Source organism: Bison bison, unplaced genomic scaffold (assembly GCF_000754665.1).
Source record: "Bison bison bison isolate TAMUID 2011002044 unplaced genomic scaffold, Bison_UMD1.0 scf7180017864181, whole genome shotgun sequence".
Taxonomy (NCBI): Eukaryota; Metazoa; Chordata; class Mammalia; order Artiodactyla; family Bovidae; genus Bison; species Bison bison.
In genome coordinates, this window is record NW_011494753.1 from 7,479,445 (window position 1) to 7,485,810 (window position 6,366).

A 6,366-nucleotide genomic window follows, 5' to 3' on the forward strand; every position below is an offset into this window, starting at 1 on the left:
AAAGAGGAGAGTGAAAAAGTTGGCTTAAAACTCAACATTCAGAAAACTAAGATCATGGCATCTGGTCCCATCACTTCATGGCAAAGAGATGGGGAAACAATGGAAACAGTGAGAGACTTTATTTTTGGGGGCTCCAAAATCACTGCAGATGGTGACTGCAGCCATGAAATTAAAAGATGCTTGCTTCTTGGAAGAAAAGTTATGACCAACCTAGACAGCATATTAAAAAGCAGAGACATGACTTTGCCAACAAAGGTCCATCTAGTCAAAGCTATGGTTTTTCCAGTACTCATGTATGGATGTTGAGAGTTGGACTATAAAGAAAGCTGAGCGCCAAAGAATTGATGCTTTTGAACTGTGGTATTGGAGAAGACTCTTGATTTCCCTGGCCAGCATGGAGATCCAACCAGTCCATCCTAAAGGAAATCAGTCCTGAATATTCATTGGAAGGACTGATGCTGAAGCTGAAACTGCAATACTTTGGCCACCTGATATGAAGATCAACTCATTGGAAAAGACCCTGATGCTGGGAAAGATTAAAGGAGGGAGGAGAGGGGACAACAGAGGACGAGATGGTTGGATGCATCACCGACTCAATGGACATGAGTTTGAGTAACCTCTGTTTGTGATGGACAGAGAGGCTTGGGGTGCTGCAGTCCATGGGGCCGCAGAGTCGGACACGACTGAGCAATTGAACTGAACTGAAGACGATCCATGAAAGCAGCAGTCAAAAGTGTCACATGTTCACAGAAGATGAAGGCCACTTCTACTTGATTTTACACTGAAACAAATTTTTAAACAGTCTGAAGTCTAATCCCATTGATTCTGGAAAGGTGGTAGAGAGATAAAAGTTAAAAAGTCAAGTGTAACAGAAACTCTCCTAACCAGTTCACTTGCTTAACTGATAGCTATGACTAAAGGCACAATTACTAACCTGAGGCCTTATAATGGCAGGGGACCAAGAGCAGAAGCAACTTAAGAAACCAAGATCAACATGCAGAAGAGATTCTCCGTTTTGATAATTGCTAGTGCGTGCTTGAAACCTTGACAAGCTTCTTATCTGGTACATATTTATATCAGTGTTTATATGTAGCTGGCACATGCTTGAGTTTATTTTTTCTGATGCCTATGTCCTCTAACTAGCTTTTTTAGTATGTATTTGAACCATTATCTGGTATTTGCCTTCCACTGCTATTTTCTTTTTCAGTCTGTAATTTGTCTCATCCTAGATTATAAATTTATGGCTCAATGCTAACTCCTGAAACAGCTCAGTGCCTTGCAAATAATAGGTACTGACAAACTGTTTATTAATAACAGATATGAAATCCATCCTAAAGTCCCACCCCAATCCTTACCATTTTACAGAACTGTTCCTCCTCATCTCTCTAACTGGGATGCCCTGTGGTCAGTCCTTGAATCTCTTTTCTAACTACACTCAACTCAGGTGATCTCATCTATACTGATAATTTCTAAATGTATACAACCTAGATCATCACCCTCCTCTGAACTATAGATTCATTTGTTCAGTTGCTGACTTGACATCTCAATTAGCATGTCTATTAGACAACTGAAAAATGTAGCCAGTCTGGAACGGAACTCTTGAATTCTACCCAGAAACCTGCTCTGCTCATAGTCTTCCCGTCTCTGAAAATGACAACTCCACCCTTCCTGTTGCTTAAGCCAAAAACTTTAGAGTCATCCTTGATGTCTCTCTTTTCACATTCCACATTCATCAGCAAACCCTGTTGGATCAAAACATACCTAGTTAGGGTCAGAGATACATTTTACACACAGAAATAAATAGAGGTATGTGTGGATACACAGATTAGTAAGCATACATATATTTCCTAGCTCTGTCCACAGAGAGCATCTAGCAGAAGTGATATCCTATTAACAACAAGCACACCTAGCATCCAGATCTTGACCTCAAAATACCATTCTCCAATAAAAGGAATGAGAGTTTGGTGAAAAGAAATGAGTCTAGGGCTGAGGCAGGAAAGATGCAAGATAAGCCTGAAACATCTAGTAGTGCCAGAGAATAAAGAAGCGTAACACGTATACATACAAAGGACAGGAGCATATCAAAAGGACACAGAAGTCAACTAAAAGAGCTCCCAATGGGCAAAGCTGGAATAATTTGGGCAATAAAAGAAATAATGATACCAATTGAATTATAACCCTAAGAATAAAGTATCCATGAATTAGAACTGATATGATTAGATAGATAAAAAGATAGAGAAGGAACAAACCTTCCTTACAGAAGAATTCCAATCAGTAAATGCAGTAAGAATGAGGGAAAATAAACAGTACATTTAGAACATCACAGCAATAATTACTACAGGCAAGATTATTGGTGAATGCTAAAAGTAGCAGAAACAGGATACTGGCAAAGGCTCAAAGTATCTCCCTCAAAATATTTACCAATTACTGTGGTGGTTTTAATATATGTCCATAAATTCTTTGATACATCTCCCTCCAGGAAGTAGAGCTTAATTCCCCTCCCCTTGAGTGTAAGCTGAATTTAATGACTTGCTTCTAACGACCAGTGTATGGAAGAGGGAAAATAATGACTTTCTAATGCAAAAATCTGGCAAAAACTACCTTACCTAAGTGATCGCCCAGTGATGCCATGTTGATAAGAAGGTATATTAACAAGGGAACTTTACTCTGTGGTGTTCTTCCTCAAAATTCTGTAACTAATCATGAGAAGATATCAGAAAGTCTAAACTGAGGAACATCCTATAAAAATACTTGACCAGTACTCTTTAAAAGTATCAAGGTCATAAAAGGTAAGGAAAAACCAAGAAACTCATGCATTAGAAGAGACAAAGGAGACTCGACAACTAAAACCAATGTAGTATTCTGGTTTGGATAATGCAATGGAAAAAGGATATTAGTGGAAAAACTGGTGAAACACAAAGTCTGCAGCTTGGCAGAAGCACTGTACCAATATTAACTTCTTAGCTTGACAAATGTACTGTGGTTATGTAAGATATTAATATTAGGTGGAAAAAGGTGAAGGGTATATGGCAATGATTTTTAATAGGAGCAGTTTTGCCCCATAGGGGGCATTTGGTAATGTCCAAAGACATTTTTGATTGTTACAACAGGGGGATGGTACTGCCACCTATGGACAGAGGCCAGGGATCTGTCTAACATCCTATATAGCACAGGACAACCCCCACAACACAGGTTTATTTAGTCCAAAATGTCAATAATGCTGAGACATTAAGGAACTCTATGCATTATCTATGCAACTCCTCTATAAATCTAAAATTATTTCAAAATAAAAAGTTAAAAATATATCCAAATCCAATCATTTCTTATCAGTTTCCTAATGTAAGACACCACTAACTCTCAAATAGATTTTTAAAGAGAGCCTCCTAACTGATCTTCTTGCTTTTACTCTTCACTGTTTTAGAACGCTTTTAACACAGTAGCTGGAGTGGAGTTTTAAAAGCATAAATCTGATCATGTCATTTTGCTTAAAATCCTGTAATGGTTTCTATCTCAAAAAGTAAACACCCAAGCCCTTCCAGTGTTCTACAGGCTCTATGTAGTCTGGACCCAGTTATTTCTTGAACTAAACCACTTTCTACTCTTCCATTCTATTCACTGTTACTCTTCTATTCACTCCAGTCCAGGCACAATGCCCTCCTAGTGTTCTGGAATATACGAAGTACACTTCTGCCTCAGGGCCAACGCAAAAAACTGTTTCTTCCACCTAATGTGCCCCCTTACCTCCTTCTTAAATTCTCTGCTTACTCCTCACCAAGTCCTTCCCAGACATCCTTTTAAAAGTGCACATACCCATTGGCATACCTGTCCTGCTTGCCTGCTCTATTTTTCTCTACAGCACTTATCCATCACCTTCTAATACTGTATAACAAGTTACTTATTTTGTTTAATGTCTGTCTTTCTCTCCAGAAAGTAAAGTCCATCAGGGCATGGATTTTTGTCCGTTTGGTTCACTACTATAACCTCTGCACCTAGAACAATGTTCAGCACACTTAATGCTAAACAAACACTGGATAAATGAATGATACACCTTTGAAGTCCTAAATTTAATATCCCAGTGTTGCTCTACCACTTTGCATCATTACTGCATTTTCTCTTACTCCTCACTAGAGAGGACTATGGTTTGGAGAGCAAAGAATAGGCTCAGATCTTGGTTCTATCACTTGAGAGTGTGTCTCTAGACATGTGATTTAACCTTTCTAAATCCTCGGTTTCTTCATTCAAGAAGAATGACAAACGGATGGATGTTAAGGTTAATAACACTTTTGTTAGAATGAGAAATAAGGCATTAAAGTATATAACACATAGTAGTAGGTACGCCATAAACAAAAGCTAATATTTTTGCTCCCTCCTCACTAGCTCTTTGGCTTCACACTGACCTCTAGCTCCCAGTTTCTCCCAGTTGAATCACCTCTTCTATGATTTCTGCTCATGATCCAACCTGGACTCCACAGTTCACTCCAGTCACAGCCTTTTAATATCATTAATTTGCTCAGCCGACTGCCCTTCAGGTATCTCTACCAAGCAGGCATCTGCACAAAGCTGTGCATAACAGCCTGGGCTCTCAAACTGAATCACCAGGGTTTGAACCTCAGTTGTTATCTCACCATCAAGGAGAATAACAGTACCTACCTTTAGAGCTCTTGTGAGTTTCTTCAGTTATACCCAGAGTGATCAATGCTGGAGAAAAATCAAACCATGCAAACTGGAGTCTAGAACCTTCAGAACAAATCTGAAGTCTAGAACCTCAAATGGGCCCTCTATGCTGCCTAACAATTCTTTTTCATTATCCTAGTCATGTATCTATTTCTTTCCCATTCCCTTGAAAGCTATTAAGCTATTATATTATTGACATGCTTTTTTAAGAACCCCTATTTTATCATGCTCCCCCTCATTCTAGGCAGGTACTCAAAAATGTTAGAAGACACATCAACTCATTCTCCCTCCAGTCCCCATCATTTAGAAACTTGTTTACACTGCCTCCAATTTCATCTCTTTTCCTCATGCTCAACGAATAAGGAAAATCAAGGCCAACTTCTCTACCTATGCTTTGGATCCCATCCCTTACTATTGCTTCCCAAATCCTGGCACCATCAATCACCTTTGCCCCCCATCTCTCTCCTCCCCACCCCACTTTAATTTCTCCTCTACATTGGTTCATTACAAGCCCAAATAAATACGCCCCAAATCTTATTTTAAAAAGGGGGGAGAGACAGTAAACTTTTCTAAAATTCCCTGCATCTCCTTCACCTATACTATTTGTTCAGTCCTCTGTTGAAAACACTATATCTCTCACAATTAGCTACATTTCTAGTTGTCATTGGCTCTTCAACCCCCTCACCCAGAAAGCATTACAATGTAGCTACCTGCTCCAACTGAAGTAACAAATGACTTAATCATCAGGTCTTAAGGGCTTTTTTTCCCATTTTTATCTCACTTGGCCTTTGCATGGAGAGATACAGTATTCTCCACTTCTAGTCCTTGAAATACTCTTCTCCCTCAGCTTCCGTGACAAATCTCTCATAGTTTCCTTTTTCAACTTTGGTCTATCTGGCACAGATGGCTGGCTTCTCTTAGTTGTCTGCCCCATTCAGTAGCTCACAACAGAAACGTGGGAATCATGTTAAACTGTCAATCTTGCTCAACTCTATAATCTGATTATTTACCCTATCCCGTTGATAATACTTCCTAAACCTGTTACACATACACCCCTCTTCTATCTCTCTCATCATTTCTCACCAGGAATGGCTTCCTAACTGGTTCTGCTTCTAGTTTTGCCCTTCTCTAATCCAGCATTCACCTCACTGCCCAGAACACAAATATGGTTCTTCACAGCATAATTCCCTGACTCCCTCCACCCAACTAAATCCTCACTGCTGCTGCTGCTGCTGCTGCTGCTAAGTCACTTCAGTTGTGTCTGACTCTGTGCGACCCCACAGACAGCAGCCCACCAGGCTCCACCATCCCTGGGATTCTCCAGGCAAGAACACTGGAGTGGGTTGCCATTTCCTTCTCCAATGCATGAAAGTGAAAAGTGAAAGTGAAATCGCTCAGTCAAGTCGGACTCTTAGCGACCCCATGGACAGCCTTCAGAATAAAGTTAAAGCCCCTTAGCTTGTTTCATAAGGCATTCAGTGATTTGACTCCTTAACACTTTTTCATCCCCTATGCTACACTCTGCTGTCCACATGTGCCTATTGAATACTTTAACAAGGCTAGACCCAACTGAGATATGGTGTAAGTGTAAAATACATACCAGATTCTGAAAACTTAGTTTGAAAAAGAGAACGTCAAATATCTCAATAATACTTTTTATATTGATTACAGATTGAAATATTTTATATATAT